This window comes from Phascolarctos cinereus, unplaced genomic scaffold (assembly GCF_003287225.1).
Source record: "Phascolarctos cinereus isolate Bilbo 61053 unplaced genomic scaffold, phaCin_HiC Scaffold_1;HRSCAF=81, whole genome shotgun sequence".
Classification (NCBI taxonomy): domain Eukaryota; kingdom Metazoa; phylum Chordata; class Mammalia; order Diprotodontia; family Phascolarctidae; genus Phascolarctos; species Phascolarctos cinereus.
The window spans coordinates 68634553-68661295 of NW_027555514.1; the positions used below are offsets into that span (position 1 = coordinate 68634553).

Below are 26743 nucleotides of genomic sequence, written 5' to 3' on the forward strand. Positions count from 1 at the left end.
TCATGAAGTAAGCAAAACTTGTCTATATCAAAATCTAGTTTCCCTTTGCTATGCATTATTTCCATCTCTGCAGATACCCAATCCTAGGATTCAGGTACCTTAAAGTCTCTTCAATTATTCCCCTCTAAAATCTCCCCTTGGAAAACATTAAAGTGTAGGCTGCTGATAAAACTTAACGGCACCTGTTAGAGGGAGGGAAGTATTTGGTATTTGTGTCATACAGATTTTTAAAACTCTAAGGCAAAGCCACTGAGGGAGGGGAGGGGGTAAATAGGTATTTGGGGGCAAGGGATTCTTCCCAGTGAATCTTACTGCATGAGTAGCCACCTAATCTGCCTATGTGTAAGGCTGGACCTGACTTAACAAGCCTTGAAAAGACTGAACTACTAAGTCAGGGAAGGCTGGCATCACAGCACGGGAAAGTAAGCTAAGGGCCAGTGCATTTAAAGGGTACATCTGTGTGTGAAGATCTTAGATCAGCATCTATGGGCAAAAGGAGATTTGGGAACAGAATCCAAGGTTCAGAGTTTTAAGAATGAATGTTACCTGTGTAACATTTTCCCGAATTTAAACAATTGGTTAATAGGTTAAGCCAGGTCCTTACTGGCATGTCCTTGACTGGTAATGGAAAGGAAACCTCAGGACAACATCATTCCAACTCCACAGCTACCAAACATCCATACAGGTATTAATAAAGCAAACCACTTCACTTCCTAATACCCTGATCTGACAAAAGTATGTTCAGGCCTTGTTCAATGCACATGTATCAAATCTATACAACCACACAACATTGGAATCCTTTAGAGAGCCTATCATTTGCCATAATTGTAGATTGTGAGTGGACATTTGAAAGAGAAGCCTACAAGTCAGTTGTACTTTCTGGTAGTAATTATCTCCCACAAACATGACTCACTCAGGCTGCTTGAATGCAATAGTTCTAGAGTCCCAAAAGCAACAATCTTATAAATAAATCTCTGAATCACGGATGAAATGCCTGAAGTGTTCAATTCTATCTCTTTGATCTCAAAGGTAGCTTTTGGTTTAGAATTTGATGGAATAAAAAAAATCCCCAGGAATGAGTACTGACATGAAACAAATGAGGCCTGGGCCCTGGTGAGACTTGGAACACTTATAGGGTCACTCTGCCCAGTCACACTTTGCTCTGCTCTCGGAAGGAATGGGAACATTACATTTTAAGCCAGAAGCATGAAGTTTCTGGGCCATCAGGATGCTGTTGTTTGTCCTAATGCAGCCTGCTTGTTTTGTTTTGTTTTGTTTTTTTTAAATAGTACTCATGGGAAGACTTTCATGGCAATGGAGCAGAATTAAGGCTGTGGGGTGGGACCGCCCAGGAGTCTCAAGGGGTAGCAGAACATATAACTAAATAAACGTGGGCTGTGTCAGTTAGGAATGCTGAGGAAAGAACAACCCACCCTAGAATGAGACATTTACTTTTTTTGGAATGCTCGCTTCAAGACATTGTGTACCTCAGCAGCCTCCCGCCTCCCGATCAGTGGAAATCGGAGGTTCCTTGACTTGAAGCGATGCCTGCTTTGAAAGTATTAGTAGAAATGTAAATACTGACATCATCCACCCACTATAGTCATTCTTTTTTTAAGTCCTGAAGCTTTATTTATATTTCATTAAAAATGAAATAGAGAGACAATATAGAGTAGAGGCTCGAGGGCCGGCCAAAGCCCCAGGAAGACCTAAATTCACGTCCTGTGTGATACATGCTAGCTATGTGACCATGAGCAGGCTATTTAACCTCTCAGTGCCCAAGGCAACTCTCAAAGACTACAAGCTAGAGAAGCTGCTGATATGCTTCATTGCAAGGAGTTTCCACATACTGGGAGTTCCACAAATGGATGAAGTCATAGGTCTGAAGGAAAGAAAGAATTAATATTAGAGTGTCTTGGGTCTACTCTCATCATGCTCAAATACTTCAGAATCTGATATTATTTTCTCATGTGGTTCTCAGAACAAAATTTATGTCCAGAGTTCTCTCATCTGTTTAAAATGGGAAGTCACAAGAAGACTCATACAAGTTTCATTCTGCTCATGTTTTGCCAGGCACCAGTAACAAATGGGGAAGCCAACTTTGGACTTATCCTTGCAGAATGGTCAGGGGTCAAAGAGAACAACACTAATGCTGCTGTTGCAAATTCATTTCTAGTTTTTTTTTTTTCTGGATTAAGTATCTGTTTTGCTCCTGGTTATTTTCATATATTCAGCTGCTGCTGCATTCCCATCTATTGGAAAGATCGAGGGAAACACATAGGCTCCTCTGTAGCCAAGGGGAGATGTGCCTGCCAAGAAAATGAACTTCTTCTGGAGGTCACTAAATACATACTAAGTACAATAAATAAAAATGATAAACACAAAGAAATAGCTAATGGCAATTGGCTATAGCCAATGACCTTCTGCAGTGCAATTCAAGAGAATAAATGAAGTGTATATAAACATATAATATTTTGTCAAGCTTTATGACTAACAATAATCACCTATTGGCAAAGCAAAATTTCACCAAATGCTGTATAGCTACTGTATGCTTAATCTAGGACCAATCAAAGACTCAGAAAATCATTTCAACAAATGTCCTTGATAAATATTAGACCTGACATTAAAGAGCTTAGGCTCACAGGGCCACAGTCATTCCATATGGCTCTTATTAAAGTTATTTGCATAGAGAAAAATTAAGACCATAAGAAGCTAGCAGTAACCCAATTCCTTCCAAGTTAAAAATGCATAGGGCTGGTTACCCGTTTTTAGGCTCATAAGAGTGTCATAAGACAGGAGTAATTTAGCTCTGTAAGCCTTACCACAATTTTGATTCTACAGAGATCCTGGTGTTTCATGATTTAACAGCCATATAGCACCACAGAGAGAATACTGGTATTAAAAAGATTTGACTTAATTTTGGTGGGCACACACCTCTCTCTGTTTCAAGTCCCCTTCCGTCTGCCCCCATTAATCCCTTCCCTCTGGACTCATTTCTTATTTACACTATGTGTGTATACACATACACACATATGTATATATACATATGTGTATACATGTATGTCTATATATGTCTATATATGTATGTATATTGTTTAGGTGCTTACTAAATGCGTGTTGATTGATTATTGGAGTTTTATGTCTGACTTAGTATTCTCCAAATGTTGACTACATAATTTCCAATTTTTGGTTATTACAAATCATGTTGCAGTGAATGTTTTGTACAGCTAGATCTTTCTTTGACTATCATTAACCTCCTCAGGGATATAAATTCAGTCATGGAATCTTTGATTCAAAGTCCTATGTTCTTTCAGAATGGTTGGACTTAAAAGGAATTTTTGTGCCTATCTTACCAATAGCTTCTCCAACCCTTAATTTAGCCAATTTTTATAATTTTTGCCACTTTGATGGCTTTAGGTAATGACAGGATTATTTTAATTTGCAGATCTTTGATAATTAGGGATTTTGAGCATTTTTCATATGGTTGTTGAGGGTTTGTGTTTCACCACTTATATACTAGAGAATGGCTCTTCAGCTTGTGATTTTAGCAATTCTTTGTAGATTTTGTAGGTCAGATTCTTACCAAAGGTATTTAATTCAGGACGACCAATTTCAGCTTCCTATAAAAGGAAACTACCTGCCAGTTACAGCTGTTACTGGTTCTCCTTCCTTCCTCTTGCCTTGACCCAAAGACCAGACTCTCCTAAAGGCTCTAGAGATCACTTTGATTACATCCTTCTCTTTTTGTTCCTACTTCTGGGTGTTACATTTTAAGTCTTGAACTTTCCTCATTTTAGTTGAAACATATTCTAATAAAGATCTATTGCCTATGTATTACTGATTTGTTTGTTTCTTTGATGAAGTCCCATCTAAGTCCCATTACTGATATCAAGTACTGCCACTGTGGTTTCTCCCTTCTCTTTCATTTCATGCTGATGATGTATGCTTATAAAATGACTCTTTTAATGTTGAAGTTCTGGAATTCTGCTACAATATTTTGGAGGGAGTTAAACTTTGCCTTTATAGGTATTTTTCTTACCTGATTTCCTGGAACATGTTATTCAGTTTCTTTGTTTCATTCTGGGAGGATAATTTTCAGATTGTCTCATCAAGCTCTGTCTTCAAGTGTCATGATAGAGATCACAAGTATTCTTTTAGAGTTGGTCTTTTGATTTTGATCTGATGTTTTCTCTTCCAATCCTGAATCTTTACATCATCTCAGATGTTCTCTTTCGCAAAGAGTCCATTCTTTTATTAATATTTTCTACCTTATTTTCTAAGCTGTTAATTCTTCTGCTGTCTGCTGTTTGTGTGTTGTGCTCTGAAGATTCTGACTTCCATTATTATAGGTCCCAGACTTCTTTCAGTTTTTTTACTAAGTTTCCTATTTTGAATTTTCTTGTAATTTTTAAAATTTTCTCTTCAGCTTATTTGTTGAAGTATCACTTTTTACTTGTGAGGAGTTATCCTTATTTTCTTTAACACCATCACATTTGTTCCTTACCTTGGGGTACCTTTTTTGGTTATTCATTTCTTTAGTCTTTATATTAGTTTTACTGTGAGATTATCCTTGTTGGTATTTCTTTAATTTCTTCTCTTTTTGATTGTTATCCATTCAAGCTGTTTGGTCCATTTCTTACTATTTTGAGGTTATGAGGCGTTAGCCATAACTCTTCTCTAGGTCCAAGCTTGGTCATTATAAGTACATGACATTGTTTTGTTTTTTCGTTATTTTTGTTTGAATTGTTGCAGTCACTGTGTACATTGTTTTCTTGATTGGGCTTACTTTGCTTTGCCATACTTGATATAAATCTTCCCATGCTCCCATGAAATATTCACACTTGTCATTTATTATAAAGTAGTAATATTCCTGAGAAAGGCCCAAGGATAACAAAGAAGGGAAAATGAATCACATCAACTTTAAATATTAGGCAGGATCTGAGAATATGGGGGTGGAAGGAGGAAGAAAGATTACTTCTCCTCAAAACTACCACCTGGAAAAAGGCTTTGAGTTTCAGGGAAACACTTTCTGAGGCTGCTTTGGCATCAGTCAGAGGAAACTTGGGCAGGGCCATGGGAATTAATTTATTCCAGTGGGCCCATTGGAATTCATTCATTCAATACACATTTGTAAGCATCTAATAAGTACAGAGTACTATGCCAGGTGGTAGAGTAGAAACAGTGTTTGGAAAAAGGACAGCCCCTGCCCTCAATGGACCTTATTGCCTAGTAGGAGGTTAAGACAATAATATAGCAAAATATACCATTTTACTCTATTAAAGTTGTATTTTATTTAAAAGTTGTTATTTTATTATGTTTATTATTATATTTATTATGTTATTTTATTAAAGTTGTATTTATTAAAGTTGTAATGTATTGAAGTTGCAAAAAGAAGTGTATATGAAGCCCAAAGGAAAAGGTCCTAACTAGCTGGTGGAGGATGAAGATGAAGATGAGGTTAAGATTAAGAAAAGCTTAAGGGAGGGGATGGCATTTAAAACAATATGTTTTTAAATAGCAGTTGTGTTTTAAAGATTGGGTAGGAAATTTGTAGGCAAAAAGTGGAAGAGAGGACATTGTAGCCCTGGGAACAGCATGTGCAAAGGTATGTGCAAAGTGACAGAGCAAAAGACATATTTGTAGGGACAGACAATAGTCCAAGTTGGGATGTATGAAAGGAATACAACAGTGTAAGACTGGATAGTGGGTTAGCACCAAATTGTGGAGGGTCTAAAGAACTACCCAAAGGTGTTTAAACTTGAGTTGGTAGACAATAGAAAGCTATTGAATAATTTTGAGCACAGAAGTGGCCTGGCCAGACTCATGCGTAAGAAAGGTTATTTGAGAAGTTTTATAATTATAGATTATGCATGGATAAGAGTCAACAGTAGGAAGAACTAGTAAGGAGATTATTAAAATAGTCCAGGTGGCTATTAATGAGAGATCATGTTAGGATAGTGGCAGTGGAAAAAAAGAAGATCATAGGCTCATAAATTTGTAGCTGGAAGGGTTCTTAGAGGTCATTGCCAAATCTTTACATTTGAGGAAACTGAGGCCTATAGAGATGAAGTGACTTGCCCAAGGTCATTAAGTGTCACAGCCAGGATTCAAAGCCACATCCCCTGGCTCTAAATCTAGTGCTTATTTCTACTTTGCCATGTGATGTAAGAGATGCTGAGGAAGAGGAATTGGTAGGACTTTGGTAAGTAATGATAAGAGAAATAAAGGAGAGAGATTTTTAATACAATCCTAAGGTTTTGAAAATGGGAGACAAGGTGAATGAACGGCAGTGCCACAGATAAAACTATATGACTGGACACAGTATTGTACAGGTGAAAGAGCACAGGCTGAGGAGTTGAAGACCTGGGTTCAAATTCTACCTCTGTGGCTTACTACCCCTGGACCTTGGACAAGTCATTTAACATCCATGGGCTTTGGAGGAGGTTGACTAGACGAGATCTGAAGTTCTGTTCAGCCCCATATCTAGAAACCTGTGCTCCTAAATAGTGAAGTTGTAAGGAGGAACACTTAGGGGTGGCAACAGAAAATGAAGGTCTTGGGCATCAACGTCATGTGCTAGTGGTTGGGCCAGAAGTGTCAGCAGATTGTTTTTAAGAATGGGGGAGCATATCTTTTTTAGATGAAGAGAGATAATGCAGTGTAGTGGAAATGGGAGTGCTACTGGAATCAGGAAGATGTGAGTACAAACACAGACATAGTCTTCCTGAGTGACCAGGGGCGAATGACTACAAATCTCAGCACTAAAGCTGATGCTCTGTGTCAGTCTCCACAGCAGGAATCCTTACCCAAAGGGATTACAAGTCTAAACAAAACAAAACACTTTCATTATGTTATATCAACCAGGATTGGCCTCAGAGAAAGCTGTAAGTAAAGAAGGTAAAATTCATCTTTAGTTCCTTCCGACTCCCCTTTCTGCATTCTTCTCCTCAGTACCAGAACCCTCTCCCTATCCTCCTTCCCAACTACCATTCTGTCCACCCATCTCATCTCTCTACTTTAAACCATACACTGGACAGTGTTGCAATATTTTAGACCTTTCTTCTCCTTTTCTCCTTTGAAAACTTGCTCCTACGTATACTACCTTTTCTTTTTTCTATTTTTGTTTTTTAGCTTTTTGGTGAGGCAGTAGGAGTTAAGTGACTTGCTCAGGGTCACACAGCTATTGTCAAGTGTCTGAGGCCAGATTTGAACTCAGATCCTCCTGACTCCAAGGCTGGAACTCTATCCACTGTACCACCTAGCTGCCCTACCTTTTCTTTTCTTTGATCTCATTGGATTATAGGCCTCATAGCAGTGCTGCTGAATCCAATGGCACGCACAGTTTCGTAACTTTGGGGGCATAGTTCCAAATTGCTTAACAGAATTTAAGAACTCTGATCAGTGTAATGACCATCCGTGAGTCCAGATGACCAGTGATGAATACTATCCATTTTCTATTAGAGAAGGGATGGACTAAATATGCAAAATGAAGAATATTTTTTGGACATGGCCAACATGGGAGCTTATTTTGCTTTACTACGAATATCTGTTACAAAGATTTTGCTTTTCTTTTTTTCCTTTTTCAAGGTGGGAGGGAGGTTTTGGAAGTCAGGAAAGTACTTTTCAATCGATAAAAAATTTAATTTAGAAAACAAAACTTGCTTATCTTGTGACACTATCTCAGGTCTTTGACAGTTGACTAATCTATGAATTACTGGCAATTTCAAAGTAAGATGAAAATGTAGGTAATGGTTGAACACGCTACTTTTCCTCAGGGCATTGATATTTTATAACAGTACTCCTAAAAATATAACCTCACCACAAAGTATATAAATTAGTGGAATTTCATACTATGCTGTAGGAGTGACATTTTGGGGCAAGGAGATCTTTCAAGGATACTCCTAAAATCATCTTTTATAAGATTGACCTTGTTAGGGACTCCTCTCAAAATACCATACATTCCATACGAGGTTATTTCTAAAAATATCTCAAGAAGTGGTGTTCTGCTAGCTGTGATCTCTACAAACTGCAAGCAGGTAGATGCAACTAAAAACATGATTATCATGAATAGGGTATGCAAAATCATAAACTCTCAAAGATGGCACTTAGATAAGTGTCTTTTTCCCTATCAAGAAAAATATTTTTATTTAAAAAATTAAATATGACAATAAAATAGTTAAATTATTACTAATTGTTGGTTAACTGTTTCAACTTTTGCCATGAAAAAACTTTTCCCTTTGTCAAGGAAAACTATCTCCAAACCTATTAAAACATGACTATCATATATATACATGTATATGTACATACATACACACATATATGTTAGAATTGTGGATTTTTACAAGATAATAGGTTTAAATAAAATTCAATGAAACATTTCTCATTGAAGCAGAAGCTGACTCATGATGAAATGTGGCCAAAAAAATCTATGAATTTAGCCTGTATACCTTTAAAGCATTTACCTGAGACAAGATAGGATTAATCTTGCATTTTTATCATTTTGCTAATGTTCTATATTCTGCATTAGACTAAAGGAACTAGGTCATAGGATTACAGGTTTTAGAGCTGGAAGGGATCTTAGAGATTATTAAGTACAACTCCCTTATTTTAAAGATGAAGAAAATGAGGCCCAGAAAAATTAAGTGGCTTATCTCAGGTTATTCCAACTGGAGTGAAAGGTGGGGGCTCATGACTTAAAGAACAAGAAAGATAAGCTCCCAAGAATTCTGGCCTCCCCGTAAACCCCTGAAGGGATAGAGTAGCCACATCCTGGGGATACAACTCATCAAGCAAAGTAGGAGTTAGGATAAGAACTTCCGAGCAGGAGTTACAGCTAGGTACAAAAACAGAAGAAAGAGCATAGCAATACCCTAAAAATGTAGAGGCTAATTGAGAATCTTCATGTAGACACACGGCAGAGCAGCACTAAAGATGGTGAATTCATGCTCAAATGCTCACTGACCACAGCACAGAGTTCCTCTAATCTAAATCCCTCCTTTTACTGCAGTTGTGGCCTCCATCCTTTTGAAGATGGAGAGCATCAGATTGTTGTCCTTGGTTTACTAACCCATCATAGACCTAAGGTAGCTCCTCCTCAGCCTTCTTCTCCCCAGGCTAAATAGATTCATATTTCATCATAGGAGGGTAATATACACCTTCTATGTCCTTCTGTACAGGCTCCTCAGAGACTGACCCTCACCATTAGAATGCCACAGATGACTCCCTAGCAAGGGCCAAGGTTAAGTTTTCCTTTCAACTGAAAATAATGTAAGCCCATTGAATATAGATACCTCATCTTATTCACCATTCTTATATGCAGGAAAATGAAAAATCACTTCAATCCATTTACATAGCTGGTATGTAAATTTAGAGTAGTTATCCATCACTAAAAAAATGAAATTATTTAAAACGGTACTTCATTGTACTTAAAATAGTTGTTCTAACATGAATTTTAAGTAGAGTGCACTAAATGCATTCCAAAAATAATTTCTCCTTAAAAAACCTTAACATACTGTCCTGCATGGGAGAAATTAAATAAATAATCATTGAATGGTCTAAGAGCCAACAACAAACTGAAAAAAAAGGGGATTTGAAGTCTAGAATGAGACAAAGGAGGTCCCTTTTAATTCTATACCTATCTACCTATTGGGGTTGCACTGTTTTCTGGATCACATTTTCCAGAGATGGACTCAGCCAATGTTATGACTTTGGTCATTAAGGATTTGGAAAACTATTGGGTAGTCATAAATCCTGGCCACCCCCCCCCAATCATCTTGATGGTCTCCCTCTACTTTCCATTTGTTCTGCTTGCATATTGGATAGGGAATATGCTAGAGGATAACAGCTGGGAAGAATGGGAATAATGAAGATATGCTGGGAATAGAGAGCAAGGATCAGACTAAAGAAGACATCCATCTTTCATGTCTTCCAACCTCCTGATGCTTGATTGGCTGAAAGGGACAGGCAGTCCTGGGAGCAGGGGGGAGAAGCACACACACCGCCTGTCTCTGACAAAATGGATTAAGAAAGATGATGGGTTACCTTTGGCTCTTACACTGTAGTCCGTATATCTTTGTGGAACCAGATGTTTTCCTGGATTTACCAGATTAATTCCAGGCCTAAGGAGAAAGACCACAGACTAGAGTTACAGAATTTTACAGCTGGAAAGGACCTTAATGCAATTTGACAAAAAAAAATATTTGTTGAATATTTACAAACCTACATTTTACAGATGATTAAGCTGAGGCCAAGGCTGGTTAAAGGACTTGCCCAAGGTCGCACAGCAAATTGGCAGCATAGCTGGGATAATAATTCAGGTCTGCAATCTCCTGGGCTAGTGCTCCCTCCACTATGCTGCACTATCCCATTGACATCATAGGGGAAGGAAAAGAAGGTGCAAAAATCACAACACCTTTCAGTTGCTGCCTAGGGATGCAATTAATGGCATAGAGTGCACATGCTGGAATCAGAATCAGGAAGACGAGAGTTGAAGTCCTGCCTCAGACATGTATTAGCTGTGTGACCCTGGGCAAATCATTTAACCTGCCTCAGTTTCCTTTTCTGGAATGTGGGGATAATAATAGCTCAAGTACTTGGTGAGGATTGAATAATACATAAAAACTGCTTTGTAAACTTTAAAGGTTCTATTAATGCTAGCTATTATTATTATTATTATTATTATTATTATTAATTACAGTGTCATCATCATTTCTTTTCCATCTTTTCCATAGCCCTAATTTAACTAATTCCTAGGCATTTACCTCTTTTGCTTCTCTCTCTTTTCTGCTAATAATTTTATCAAGTTCAAATTTCCCATGAATATTCCAAATCTGGACAAGCATTAAAAAACAAAAAAGTCCTTAAAGCCTCTGAAAGTATGGAGCATATACAGATGACTGCCTTTGGTAAAACATTTCATTATTATTAACATAGGCTTGTTAATTAAGTGAGAGTAGAAAAAGAACCTGGGAGTATTTCACAGGAACACTGCCTGCAGGTAACAGGGCCAACAGTCCCAAGATAACTGTTGAAGGGTATCAGAAATGTGGAAGTATAACACCTTCAATCCAGGCATTAAATTGACATCACTACCTAGGACTGAGCTGCATAAGGCTTACTGCTGGGGGGAGGCCGGCATGCAGGAATTATGGAAGATTCACTCTAGTAACTATGGTGTAGAATTGGACACAGCCAGGATCCTCATGTCAGATGGAACATGGGCTTTTCCTCACAAATCGCACACCAATGGTAACTGGTCAGATTCAAAGAATGAGAACCAGCTCTAATGTTCTAGCCTCCATCCGTCTACAATCTTTATAACACATGGTCAGTAAAGAAAATGTAGTATAGCAGGCCTCTGTGTCAGGACAACCTGGGTTCAAGCCTTGAACCCAGCCTCTGATACGTACTGTCTGTGCGATCAGCTTAACCTGTTAGTGTCGCAGGCAACTCTCTAAGGCAGCAAGTCATAGAATAGAGGGTGCTATACATTGGTAGAAGGGAGTTTCCTTCTCTGGTAGTTCCCTATACCTAGGAAAGCACAGACCTAAACCATAAAGAAAAATAATCAAAGGATGCAAAGGGATTTCTTAAGGTTATCTAGTCCATATCTGCATCTAAATCTTCCCTTGGATTTCTCTCTCTCTCTCTCTCTCTCTCTCTCTCTCTCTCTCTCTCTCTCTCTCTCTCTCTCTCTCTCTCTCTCTCTCTCTCTCTCTCTCTCTCTCTCTCTCTCTCTTTCAGACTAAATGTTGCTTTCTTTTGTTTTTCTTCATAGAGGCCTTGGACTCCACAGTAATTTGATGGGCTTTATTCCTGTAGTCTGATTAATGACCAAAAATAAAAAAAAGAAAAGAATTTGGGCAAGCTATTGTAGTCATCTGCTTACTTAATATTCAGAATCTCAAGCCCTTGTACAATAACCTTGCATCTTTTCCCAAAGATGTCTAAACACGGAGGCAATGCCAAAACTGAGTTCAGGATGGGGGTGGAGAGGTGGGTTGGGGGGACAAGGAGTTGGGGGATAGAAACAGAAAACTCAATCTCTTGATGTCAGATTCTGTTGGTTTTTAACATCATATTTCTTACAAAGTTTGAAATCTTAAAATGTTTGCCCAGGATTCTTTCCTTTCCATGATAGAGCTTTAAGGCTTTAAGGAAAAAAAAATCTCTTTCCCAACAGTTTTTGTCTTTTGTGTCTTTTTTCCCCCAACTTGTCCCATACTTTTAGATGGTTTTGAATGAGGTTAATAGTTCTTTTCTACTTTTAGCTAATTTATGTTATTATTTCTGGTTCAGAAGCTGCCAAGTGCAATGGAATTGTCCAAAAGTAAATCCAAGTTTGTCAAGGAAGAACATTTTCCCAGTTCCAAAATTAGAGGTGAAACCTATTGTACCCAACACTGTTAAGCTTTTCATATTGCCTCATGGCAGGGAACGGAGTTGGCCCTGTCAAGCTGAAATCTGCAAATCTAGAAGTTTAGATTTGATTCAAGGAATCCTGGAAGGCATTCAAAATTCACAGTGCTTAACCATAATGTGGAAATATTTCAAGGGAACTTCAAGGGATTGAACTTTGTGTGACTGACTGGGGAAATGTACTTACTGCTTGTAAGACCACAAAGGTAACTTTCCCCAAGGGAAAATTTCATAAATAACATGGATGAGCGATGTCTACATTTTTTTTTAAGCAGGCACCATGCCCTGCTTGCTTTCAGCACATTCTGTGTGTACTAGTTAGTTTTCCACTTCCTAGCTGTAGGCCCTTTAAGGTTTCTATGCACTGGAAAGCAAAAAATGATAATACATTAAATTTAAACAAATTTTAGTCTATTCTAGTGTGCTATTATAGAATCATAGAACAATAAAACTGGAAGAAGCCTTGATAAATCATCTGATCCAAGACCCTGCCTCCAAGCACACAGATGTCTAAAATATTGAGGACAGATAGCTTTCTATATGCCTCTTGAAGGTGTTTTAATGTCTAATGTCAACTATTGCCCCTAGAATAAGAAGGGAAAAAAAGCAAGAATAAAGTAGAAATAAAAACTACTGGCAATAGAAATAAATTAAAAAGAACTTTTAAAAAAATTGTACTTTAAAAATTTTTATTTGTATTTTGAAGAAAAAAATATTTGGCAGAATGATTAGTAGAAGTCAGAACAAACTGTTTTCTAGATTTGCATTTGCTTTCTTCTCTCATTACATAAAAGGTGAAAATGAAGATGGTTTATTATAAATAAGCTTGATACTTTTCAGCTTCTGAGCAGTATATGAGGGCACAATTAGAAATTGAAATTTCTTGCTGTGTTTAAATAGACAGAATCAAATAACTCCTTTATAAATATCTCTTTTTTTAAGCTTGCTAGACCTTTATAAGCCTCATACCCTTGTATTTCTATTCTTTTCTGTTTGGTATGAAGCATATAACAAGTTAAGTCACAACCCTCAACATAGTCATTGAGGGTATCAATACTAAACAAATCCCCAGTGATGATGAGGAATGTACCTCTCAAGGCTATAGTAGCAGAAAGATGAAGCTCCAAGTTATGGTTTATTTTCAAAACCATATGTTGAAAAGAGGAAAAATAAAGATTCACTTTTAATATGCAACTTCATCAGAGTAGCTGACAAGGAGAAGTTGTATGTGGGACCTAAAATAAGTTATTCCAGTCTGCCTTATAAGGATTACAAGTTGCTTTTTATTTCCTGAACTACAACAAAAAGTCATCTATTGACAGAGATATAACCTAATGCCTGAACTGAATAGGAACTTAGAAGCAAGAAGCGAAATGTAGTCAGAGAATTGAAAGAAAGTAGAGGGGATTATAAAAAAAGGGTGAAAATATTGGAAGAGCTCAGAAGAAAGGAATAATGAAAGTGGCAGGACTGCAGATATGAAATGAAATGTTCATTTCTTCAGTTAGGAAAATGCAAGTTTTGGCTGAAGCATCTTATACATTGTGTGATAAGTGGAAGTAAAACCTGCTGTTCCATAAGGCAAATACAGATATTGCTAACTTACTCAATAATTTACAGTGTAAATTTTTTTAGATAAAGGTCTCAGTTGCAAGATACATCAGTAACTGATTCAAATTTACAAGAATAAGAGCCATTCCCCAATTTATAAATTTATAAATGGATATGAATGGCAAGTTCTCAAGGGAGGAAATCCAAGCTATCAATAGCCATGTTAAACAAAAAAGTTCCAAACTTTGGAAAATTAGAGAATTCTCTAATTAGAGAAATGTAACTTGAAGCACTCTGAGGCTATACTTCATACCTATCAGATTGTCAAAGTGACAAGAAAATGACAAATAGTGGGAGGGGCCACAGTAAACAGGTATAGTAATACATTGTTGGTGCACCTGTGAAATAGTTCTGCCATTCAGTAGTTTAAAACCTATGCCCCCAAAGTCACTAAACTGTGAAAATCCTCTGACCCAGAGATATAAAGTAAATTAATTCAGAAATATTCAGTATGCTTTTTGAGGATCAGACTACTAAGCAGAAAAAAAAAAGAGTTCATCCCAATATTATGGCAATCTATAAATTTAGAGGGTAATTTTTAAAAAATTATAGTTAATTTTTTTACCTATTTCAAAAAATATATTGGGAATAAACTAGACCTGAGTCTTGAATGTTTTCTCCGCTAAGTTTTTGGCAGATCATCTACTAAGGTGCAGATCGATGGTAATGTGCATGGGTGGAAGACGCATTCACAATGATGAAATTGTGGATCTTGGAGATATGGTTCTGTTTTCAGTCTTCCTGAAAAGGTTAAGGAAAAGAAGAGTCCTTTTCCATAATCTAATAGAAATAAAATTACATTTTCAGTATCCTGGATAGAGCTATCATGCTACTGCTGTTATACCTTCTGCAGTTAATTGGACAGTCTCTGAAAAAATAAGAACTTTTCTTTTATCTAGATTGATTTATTTCCAATGATTTTAATAGAGTTTTGCTTCATTGGGGACTAGAAAAATCAGCGTTGATATGTTTGATTTCAACTTTCAGAAGAGTAAATGCACAAGCATTTATTTTTAAGTGAAAGCTGAAGGAGGAACACTTTTATTTCTTTATGTTAACACATCCTTATGATAAAATAGTATATGTGATTTTAAGTTACCAAGATACCACATATTAACAATTTTTCTTTGCAATGTTTTAAAATTTTTTGGAAAAAAGTAACATGAAGATAATACAGCTATAAAAATGGATGCCCTTCAGTTACACAATGAAAAATAGTTTATATCTAAGTTGAATGTCTTAGACTGTGTTTTATGCATACTTAAATTTAATTTAATTAATTTTCATGACTAAGTTGTTGACTAACCAGCCTACATTCTGGAAGAGGGCAATCTAAGTTTTCAAATGGGCCTTTGCTTTTCATTTTTTTTTTTTAACAGATACTCTCCATTACTTTGAGAGACACAGACAAATGAAAATGACAGATAAGTTCATTTAAGCTAGCTTCAACCTATAGAGTCATAAAAATCTTATCAGAAATTCTAACAAGTAATAAAATGGACTGATTTGAATTACTCCCTCTTTTTTCTCCTGATCACTTGCTAAGGGGGATATTAACAAACTTAGAAATGAACACAAAACTTCCAAAATGAGTTCCAGGCTTAGTTCCCAATTACCCTCCATCTACTTTTGTTCTACCCACACTGGTCTACTTTTCTGGGCACTGGATACACTACATACCCTCCTACCTCTGTAGCTTGGCTCTCACCATTCCCATCACCTAGGATTTCCTTCATTCCCACTTTACCTATTAAACGTCTACTTGTTATCATGTGAAACTCATAGGGGGGCTACTCCATTAAGCCTTCACTGAACTGCTTTGGCTAATAACAACCTTTCTCCCCAGACCTTCTATAACACTTTGTTTTGTTACATATCATAGCTATTTGTGTTTGTGTCCTATCCTAGGCTATAAATAAATAAAGATAGAGACAATGTCTTATCCAAAATCTCAGCACTTAGCATAATGCTTTCAACATAGTAGATGCTTAACAAATGTGTTGAAATATTGTATGAACTTAACATATGCATGGGAAATACACTGTTTAGAAATACTCCAACACTGAGATTTTTTCACCCAAGATAATCTTTTTCCCCCTTTTTTGGTAGTCAATGAATATAGTAGATGTATATATTCACTATACTTCTAAGTTAATTTGTGTTTTTATAGACTCTATTATGGAAAATCTGCAGAGTCTACTTATTATCTCAAGTTTTCATTAAAGATACTTTTAATGTGCACATAGATCATTCTCACGGGAAACTTCTAATAAGACACATAAGTATTCATGTTTAGACCCTTTAAGACAACAAGAAATGTGCCAAATAAAGTTAAAGAACAATAAAATGGGAAGAAAAATATCCTTACAAAGAAACTTCACAGAAAAACCAGAAGACAGCCTGTATCCTAAATTAGAAAATAAAAGACAGCCCCTACTATAATGAGCAAGTACTATGGGGTAAGAGAAAGGGAGGAGAACTCTTCAAGGGAAAAAAAATATTACCAAAACAATGAAACTCCCAGAAACGAGAATTGCATAATAACATCCCCCAATGTGGGCGAGAAACTTAATAAGAGTTTTAAAGAAAGTTGAAGAGGGAAATTAGAACTTGCAAAGTAAAATTCTGAAACATAGGAGACTCAATGGCTTAGAAGATGAGGGACTTTTTTTCCCCCAAGGCAACAAACATTAAGTATCTACCATGTATGAGGCACTGGCCTAAGTGCACGGATTATATAGTGATATATAATAGAAATTAATCATACAAAATTACTACATATATTTAGGTTACCTATATATATATACAGAGAGAGAGAGAGAGAGAGAGAGAGAGAGAGAGAGAGAGAACACTGAGGAATGTTTAAAACATATTCTGTGGAGTGAACGCAGTGACTTGCTTCAGCTCTCCCCTCAAAGCCCTCCAAATACCTGTAAAAATGGCTCCAAACAAATTCTAGAGCAGCAGAACCCACAAAAAGACAGAGTGAAACAAATTTCCAGCCCGAGGCAACCTGGATGGTTGATTGGAAAGCCCTGTTGCGCCAGGCTGGGATAGGAGCACAGATCTGCGTGGGCACACAGGCAAAGACCACCCCGCAGCGAACCTGGAGCAGTCCTCAGAGGACTGAATCGCGGGCAGCTGTGGCGGCTTCCAGAATTCTCAACCCACAAACACCAAAGACAACTTAGGAGGTTTGTAGGAAAGGTTGGTGACTGTGATGAGAGAAAAGATTGGTCCCTGCCCCAATCCTGGTGCAGCCCTCGTGGGGCAGCTGTTTCCAGAGCTCTTGGCCCACAGACAGAGGGTGAATCCAGTGGCTGATCAGAGGGGGATTGCAGGGATTTCTTTGCTGGTGCTGAGGCAGGATTCTCTTGCTTTACCTGTGCTTGGATCTGGGTCACAGTTCTGAATGGCAGTCCTGGGGCAAGGAGGAGTGCTGGCATGGTGGAGCTTGTGGTGGCGATAGAGGGAAAATCCTCCTCACAGTTCCAAGGCAGAAAATAGTGCTTATGGTCACTCACAGACCAGAGTACAGGCCAGGAAAAGAGTAAATACCTCGCCCTTGATCATACCACCTTGGAAGAACTGAAAACTTACAGGTCCCTAGAAGTATCTCCAAAAACAGCTGCACAAAATCCCTGAAAATCGGGATAGTACATTCTCCACACTGGAAATAGACCCCTACCTTAACAAAGAGTTTAATAGTCAAGTAATTGGCTGGGATCATGAGCAAACAGCAGGGTGAAAAAACTCAGACTATAGAATCTTACTTTGGTGACAAGGAAGATCAAAACATCAGAAGAAGACAAAGTCAAAGCTCCTACATCCAAAGCCTCCAAGAAAAATATGAATTAGTCCCAGGCCATGGAAGAGCTCAAAAAGGATTTTGAGAAGCAAGTAAGAGAAGTAGAGGAAAAACTGGGAAGAGAAATGAGAGTGATACAAGAAAATCATGAAAAACAAGTCAATAGCTTGCTAAAGGGGACCCAAAAAATCACTGAAGAAATTAACACCTTAAAAATTAGCCTAACCCAAATGGCAAAAGAGGTCCAAAAAGCCAATGAGGAGAAGAATACCCTAAAAAGCAAAACTGGCCAAATAGAAAAGGGAGTCCAAAAGCTCACTGAAGAAAATACTTCCTCAAAAATTAGAATGGAGCAAATGGAAGCTAGTGATTTTAGGAGAAATCAAGACATTATAAAACAAAACCAAAAAAATGAAAAAATAGAAGATAGTGTGAAATATCTCACTGGAAAAACAACTGACCTGGAAAATAGATCCAGGAGAGATGATGTAAAAATTATTGGACTATCTGAAAGCCATGATCAAAAAAGATCCTAGACATCATCTTTTAAGAAATTATCAAGGAAAACTGCCCTGATATTTTAGAATCAGAGGGCAAAATAGAAATTGAAAGAATCCACCAATCACCTTCTGAAAGAGATCCCCAAAGGAAAACCACTAGGAATACTCTAGCCAAATTCCAGAGTTCCCAGGTCAAGAAGAAAATATTACAAGCTGCCAGAAAGAAACAATTCAAGTACTGTGGAAACACAATCAGGATAACACAAGATTTAGCAGCTTCTACATTAAGGGACCACAAGGCTTGGAATATAATATTCCAGAGGGCAAAGGAGATAGGATTACAACCAAGAATCACCTACCCAGCAAAACTGAGTATAATCCTCAGGGGAAAAAATGGATATTCAGTGAAATAGAGTACTTTCAGTGAAATAGAGGATATTCAGTGAAATAGAGCATTCATAGTGAAAAGACCAGAGCTGAATAGAAAATCTGACTTTCAAATACAAGACTCAAGAGAAGCATGAAGAGGTAAACAGGAAAGAGAAATTATAAGGGACTTATTAAGATTGAACTGTTTGCATTCCTACATGGAAAGATGATATTTGTAACTCATGAGACCTTTGTCAGTAATAGGGTAGTTGGAGGGGAAAAAACATAGATAGATAGATAGATAGATAGATAGATAGATAGATAGATAGATAGATAGATAGCACAGGGTAAGTTAAAGATGAGGTGATATCTGGAGAATAAAATTAAGGGGTGAGAGAGGATTATACTGGGAAGGAGAAAGGGAGAAGTAGAATAAGGTAAATTATCTCACATAAAACAGACAAGAAAAGGCTTTTACAGTGGAGGGGAAGTGGGGGAAGGTAAGAGGGAATGAGTGAATCATATTCTCATTGGATTTGGCTTAAGGAGGGAATACCACACATACTCAATTGGGTATGGAAATCCACCTTACCCTACAGGAAAATAGACAGGAAGGGGATAAGAGAGTGGGGGAATGATAGAGGGGAGGGCACACTGGGGGAAGGGTAATCAGAAGCAAACACTTTTGAGGAGGGACAGGGTCAAAAGAGAGAATAGAATTAAAGGGGGGCAGGATAAGATGAAGGGAAATATAGTTAGTTTTCTACAACATGACTACTATGGAAGTGTTTTATATGACTATACATGTATAACCTGTATCGAGTTGCTTGCCATCTCAATGAGGTTGGGTGGGCAGGGAAGAAGGGAGAAAATTTGGAAACCAAAGTTTTAAAAACAAATGTTAAAAATTGTTTTCAGGGCAGCTAGCTGGTGCAGTAGATAGAGCACCGGCCCTAAAGTCAGGAGTACCTGAGTTCAAAACCGGCCTTAGACCAAACACTTGACACACTTACTAGCTGTGTGACCCTGGGCAAGTCACTTAACCCCAATTGCCTAAAAAAAAAAAATTGTTTTCACATGCAACTGGGAAATAAGATATACACGCAATGGGGTATAGAAATCTATCCCGGGGCAGCTAGGTGGCGCAGTGAATAGAGTACTGGCCCTGGATTTAGAAGGACCTGAGTTCAAATCCAGCCTCAGACACATAACACTTACTAGCTATGTGACCCTGGGCAAGTCACTTAACCCCATTGCCTAAAAAAAAAAAAAGAAAGAAAGAAATCTATCCTGCCCCATAGGAAAACAGAAGGGGAAGGGGATAAGAAAAGGGGCAGGGAGATAGAAGGGAGGGCAGATTAGAGGAATGGGTATTCAGAATGCATGCCGTCTTGGGGTGGGGGGAGGGATAAGATGGAGAGAAAATTTGGAACCCAAAATCTTGTGAAAGTGAATGTTAAAAAACCTACAAATAAATATATTAATAAATAAAAAACATATTCTGATTCAATTTTCATTCATTTTTATCACAACTATTCTTTGTCTTGATTTTTGTTGTCATTCTCTTATTCCTGATCTTCCCATGAGATGCCATCTTTACCATTTGTTGAAGGTTCAAATACTATTCTTTCTTACGTAATTAAAATTCAGTCGCACAACAGATCCATCAAGGAATTCTTAATTTTCTCTTCAGGAAGAGTATAATATTATGAAATCAGTGGAAGCTCTGAAAGAAGAAAATAACATACTCAACACAAAAATACAGAGAAGTAACGGCAAATATATGAATCACACTTTTAAAAAATTCTAGAGAAATTGGAAGAATACTACCAGTCTCCACAAATTAAAGCTGTGGGCTTTGAAAACAGAGATCAGTTAGACAGTCTGAGAATAGTTAGTATTCCAGAGGGGGAAATGATGAAATAAACAGTACAAATACTACATTTTAGGAAATCATCTAAGAAATCTTTCCAGAAGTACTGGAAAAAGAGAACAATATACAGTTTGAGACAATCCATAAAGCATTGTCAGAGATGGATTCCATATTTAAATCATCAAGAAATCTAATCATCAAGTTCCAGAGCTTCAACTCTAAATAAAGAATTTTTCAATCAGACATGAGGGAAGAATTTACTCTTCAAGGAATATAATTTCAAATATTAAAGGACTATTAATCAAGGATAAAATATGAAAGAAAAGCACAGTTATTAGAAGCCAAAAGCAAAATAAACCAGCATGTATGCTATATAAAATATTCACAAAGCTGGGTATACTTCTCCATAGACTGAGAAGGAGAAAGAAAAAAATGTCAACAGTTAAAAAGCAATAAAGGTATTTGGATCTGGACTGGAGAAGAAAGGAGGTTGCAAGAGCAAGATGGTAGAAATTGGAATCCTTTTGGTTTAAGCAAACAAGTTAAAGCCACCTAGTTCTAATTAAAAAAAAAAAAAGGTAATTTAACACGATTGGGTGGTAGATACAACAAATGATATGGATAGAGTTTTCAGAAGTAGAGATTCAAACTATCAAAAGCCAATCTGAAATTGTCAAAGTTATTCAAAATCACTAGTAATCTGAGATATTAAAATTAAAGGAACTCTGAGGATAATCTCCCACCCCTCATAGGATCACGAAAACATAGGATTTAGACCAGGAAGGAACCTTAGAGATCATCTAGTCTCTCCCTTCCATTTTACATATGAATGAATGTGCCTGGCAGATACAGAAACTAAGAGTCTGATGAAATCCAAGGGTATTCAAATAAATGGAAAACTTGCTTTTTTGAGTTGGCTGAGTAAATGAGCTATGCCGAGTACACCCATACCACAGACTTGCCAATCATGTTCAGGAATGTCACTTTTAAAGCTTTGTGGAAAATGAATTGGAGAAGGGAACAATCAAAGGCAGAGAGAGCAATTAGAAGATTGTTGCAATAGTGCAGGCAAGAAATGATGAGTACATGGACTATAAAAGGGGACATATGTAAGGGATGCTGTGGAGACAGAAGTGATGACAATTGATTGAATAGGGGTGGGGCTGGGAGTGAGATAGACGGAAGACTTGAGGATGACTCTGAGTTTGTGCACCCAGTAACTCTAAGGATAGAAGTATCCCTGACAGAAAGAGACGTTTAGAAGAGAAGCGTTTTTTTTTTTTGGGGGGGGGAATAATGAGTTCTCTTTTGTACAAAAAATAAATTAAAATGAGGTTATTCAGTAACAAAAAGCAAATCTCACATAAAATAAATAATCAGTAAATGGTTTTTGAATGAGTGGATGAGAATGGGACATGGAAAGCCATGGAAAGAATGGTCCATGTCAGCCTGGAGAAGACTGGAAATCCTGACAGACCTGTAGCTTTGGCCAAAAGGCGGCAATAAACATGGGAACCATGTCAGAGATCAGTTTTCCTTGGCATGGATACACGGGACTTGAGTCTCAAACACAGATCTGAAATTGAGAAAAGAATAAGAAAAATGCAATATGGTTAGCCAGATAATTTACAGGCATCCAGCAGGGTGGCAGTCAGCATCAGAGAAGCTTAGAGCTAGTTCTAGGGACTCAGTCACAGGCAATGGGGTATAGAAATTAAGGAGTCAAGCCACAGCAAGAGCTAGGTACAGAGTAGTGCAGGGGAATAAGGCACGGACTCAGCTTTAGGGCAACTGTGTGATGTAGAAACCCATTACTAGAGTAGAAGGTTGGCTGTAATCAACTGAGTCTCCAATCCATTACATGAAACTAAAAGACCTCAGACATCAGCAACCCATCTGCAAATGAAAGAGTTAGGGAATTCCCCAAGGATTGTACTTTTCCCTGGACTTGAATTGCCCTTGCCCTGGTATCTTTTCTCCCTATTCTCCACTCCTTGACGTGGGAAAATGAAGAGGCTGAGCAGTTAGAAACAGGGGAACCAACCCTGGTGTAGTCCAATCTAAAGCAGACAGCTCTTAAGAAAGCTTCTATAGGAGTGCAGCGTGTGTGTGTGTGTGTGTGTGTGTGTGTGTGTGTGTGTGTGTGCGCGCGCGCGTAGATTTCTCTCCATTCTGCCACCCACCATCCACACCGTCTTGCAGCAAAAGCACATGGACAGAGGAGGCATATGTCCACACACACAGCCTGAAAGGGGTATTTGAGAACATTGCTTCCAGAACTCCAACCTCCTATATAGAAAGTTGTGAAGACAGCCAATCCTGGAGGACTGGGCTCTCAAGTAATGGTTGCTCATGTCTTCCTGTGCACTTTTCATAGAGTATAGCAATTGGGTGGGGATTTCTCCCCCTGCCAGCCTCCCTTCATCAGCAATGGTATTTTGTAGCAGAAGCGCATGGATATAAGAGATAGGTGGCTGCATACAGCCTGAGAATGGAATGCAAGAATATTGCTTCCTGAAAACCAACTTTCTGTGTTGAGAGGAATCAAAGAAGAAAAAGAACTTGGTTTCTAGAGTGGGGAATCCTACTAATGAGGACACATCAAGTCTCAGAGCTGAGACACTGAAGGAGCAGAACGATGAAAGCTTCCCTCTAAATCTCTTGGCATTACATGCATGCCGTTGGAATATGTGGGCCACCTATCAATTGTGTCTCCTGTTTCCTTGCTACACCATTGGCCCACATCTTATATGGTCATAGATCTCTCTGATACTCTTCGTAGTGCTTTTGTTGTACATTTCTTAATTAGAAATATGTTCTATCTCCCGTTATTACCATTATAGTACTCACGTCCACTATTTGCTTCTCCATCACCATTTGGGCAACATGAAACTATAATTCTTTAGAAGCTGTGGTACTCCCCAATTCAAAACTATATAGCATTAGCAGAAGAATATTGATGTTGAAAAGATGAGCATTTGTTTCAGGGAGAATATTGGTGTTAAAAAGACTAAATCTACATAAAATACTTGTTGGTTTCTTTAATAGTCTTCTTATTTGATATCCCTTAGCAACTGGCTTCTTTTAGAACCTAGTTCAATTTCAAGGTTTAAAGCAACAGCATCCTGAAAACAGAATAGTAATTAACTGGGTTCATAATATTTCCCACATTGTGAATTATTTCTAGCATTCTTCAATCACTTACTTCCTGTGAAATGGAAAGAAAGTTGCTGTAAAATGATCTGATATTTTTAATTATTTAATTCCTTCCCCTTAGGGAAGGTTTCCTAGGATTGACACTAACCTACCTCCTTAAAGGAGGCAGTTTACAGCCTTTTTAAATTTCCTTTTGAATTAAATTTATTCCAAACAGAATAGCCTTTGCCCGTAGGACATCAGTTCTCAGAGACCTTTTTTTTTTTGGCTTTTTGGTGAGGCAATCAGGGTTAAGTGACTTGCCCAGGGTCACACAGCTAATAAGTGTTAAGTATCTGAGGCTAGATTTGAACTCAGGTCCTCCTGACTCCAAGGCCAGACAGAAGACAGTTCTAATAGGGCTCAGGACAATGTAAATATCATCTAAGAAGTTCCTGCATTGCAAAGGGAGCCTAAAATGAAGAGACTCTCTCTGATGAAGATCAATTCTGCAGATAATAAAATCTAAGCCAGACCTTTCTAAATTTTTTGCTTGTAGGACAGCATTTCCACTTTCACTGCTTGTAAAAATCATAAAATTTTCTATATTTCTTACCTAACAAATTTAGTGGGGTGACATTGCCTTCCAGGGAACAGGAACTTCTCAACGAAACTGCATAATCAATATTGGGATTATAAACCAAAACCCAATGTCTGCTCATCAACAGACTAGCTTTAACAATTGTTTTGTAAAAATGGTTTACACCCCTACGGCAAACCATACCAATATAATCAACTTCTTTACTACTCCATGAGTGAAGAAAGGTTGATTTTATTGTTCTCCTTTACTACTAACACAGAAAAGGGAAAATTTGTTTTCTGGTTAGTATTGTTCAAAACAGAGGTGAAATATACTAAGTTCAAATAACCTACGCCTTTCTATAAATTGTGACCTCTAAATAACATCTAATCTTACATCTCCATAGCAGTCATGAGAAATTACTTTCACTTTTGAGTACCCTGAAACTATGAATTGTTTTTCCTGCGGCAACAGATATAAATAAAATATAATAACCATTAAGTTGTTATTGTTGTTCAGTCACGTCCAACTCTTTGAGACCCTATTTGAGGTTTTCTTGGCAAAGATACTGGAGTGGTTTGCCTTTTCCTTCCTCAGATCATTTCACAGATAAAGTAACTGAGGCAAACAGAATTAAATGACTTGCCCAGGGTCACATAGCTAATATCTGAGACTAGATTTGAACTCAGGAAGAGAAATCTTTCTGACTTCCAGACCAACACTCTATACACTGTACCACCTAGGTACCCCAGTGATCATTCATCTAGGTTCAAAACTTTGGACTCATCTTGGCTCAGCCTCCTTCCTTGATTCCTCACATTCAGTCAATCACCAATCCTGTCAATGTTTTTTCCTTAAATTTTTTTCATTTATGGTTTCTTGGACCTAAGGTTCCTCATCTATAAAATGAGGGGGTTGAACTGGATGACTTCTAAGGTCTCTTCCACTTCTAAATCTATGATCCTGTGATCTAATAGATTAGCTCCTTGAGAGCAAGGAGTTTCGTTTTTGTCATATCCTCAACACTTAGCACAGTGGCTGGCATGCAATAGGCACTCATCAAACACTTACTGATTGATTGATCCAAATGTCCTTCACTTATTTTTCATTAGTGCAGGTCTTTATCACCTCCTAACTGTACAGCTGTAACAGCTATACCACATGGTGTTTACGCTTAGGACTCTCCTGACTTGATTCACCCAATATACTGAAGCTGGATTCATCTTTTTAAAATGCTGTCATCTCCCATTCAAATATCTCAAATAGATTCTTCTTTCCTACTACATCAAATCTCAATATCTCTGCCTGGCTCTCAAGTTCCTCCATATAATCTGGTCCTACCTTATCTATCCATCTAACCTTATGTCCAAAGTTCTGCAGGAAACCAGAAACACACTGCTTCTATTCTTAAATTTTCCCTCATGTTGTACCTATTGCCTAGAATGCATTCTTTTGTTTCCTCCACCTATCCAAATCCTATACAACCTTCAAGACCCAGTTAAAGTTGAAGACAGTTTTCATTGATCGTCCTTTCCTCTAAGTTCCTTCTAGCACTTAAAGCACAAATCACACAGCTACTATGTAGCCTAGAGCCTTCCATGAATCCAGGAGAGTAGAAGGCAACGTCCAGAGGGGCAGAGCCAAGATGGCGGAGTGAAAGCAGTGACTTGCTTGAGCTCTCCCCCAAACCCCTCCAAATACCTATAAAAAATGGCTCTAAACAAATTCTAAAGCAGCAGAACCCACAAAAAGACAAAGTGAAACAAATTTCCAGCCCAAGACAACTTGGATGGTTGATCAGAAAGGTAGATCATGCTGGGCTAGGAGAAGAAAACAGTTTGGCGTGGGCATGCAGGCCTCAGCAAACCTGGAGCAGTCCTCAGAGGACTGAATCATGGGCAGCTGTGGTGGCTTCCAGACTTCTCAACCCAGGAACGCCAAAGACAACTTAGAAGGTCTGTTTCTGTGGTGAGAGGGGAGTAAGTTCCCAAGTGCAGAGTTCAGAGCACTGCCCCAGGGTGGCGGCTTCCTCTTGAGCTCCCAGCCCACAGACTGAGGGGGAATCCAGCAGCTGATCAGAGAAGGATTGCAGGGATCTCTTTGCCAGTGCTGAGGCAGGAATCTCTTGCTTTGCCTGTGCTTGGATCTAGGTCACAGTTCTGGATGGTGGTCCTGGGGTGAGGAGGAGCACTGGCGTGGTGGAGCTTGTAGTGGCTGTGGAAAGGAAATCCTCCACACAGTTCCAAGACAGAAAAGAGAGCTTGTGGTCACTTATACACCAGAGCACAATCCAGGAAAGGAGTAAACACCTCGCCCCTTATCATACCACCTTGGAAGAACTGAAAATTTACAGGTCCCTACAAGTATCTCTAAAAACAGCTGTACAAACCCCCCAAAGCTTGGGACAGTACATTCTCCACATTGGAAGCAGACGTCTACCTTAACAGAGT

General features: G+C 38.1%; 1 long non-coding RNA gene across 3 annotated transcripts in view; it reads right to left on the reverse strand.

Moving 5' to 3' along the window:
* The window catches only part of LOC110211261 (uncharacterized), a 92638-nt gene that overhangs the window by 27117 nt on the left and 38778 nt on the right, over positions 1 to 26743 (reverse strand). For 2 of the 3 annotated variants that reach the window (XR_002325330.2, XR_013485800.1), the window contains exon 2: positions 10042 to 10118. This is a non-coding gene — a long non-coding RNA (uncharacterized LOC110211261). Of the gene's footprint in view, positions 1 to 10041; positions 10119 to 22055; positions 22155 to 26743 lie in introns of all 3 variants that reach the window. The other variant, XR_002325331.2, reaches the window with a different exon arrangement.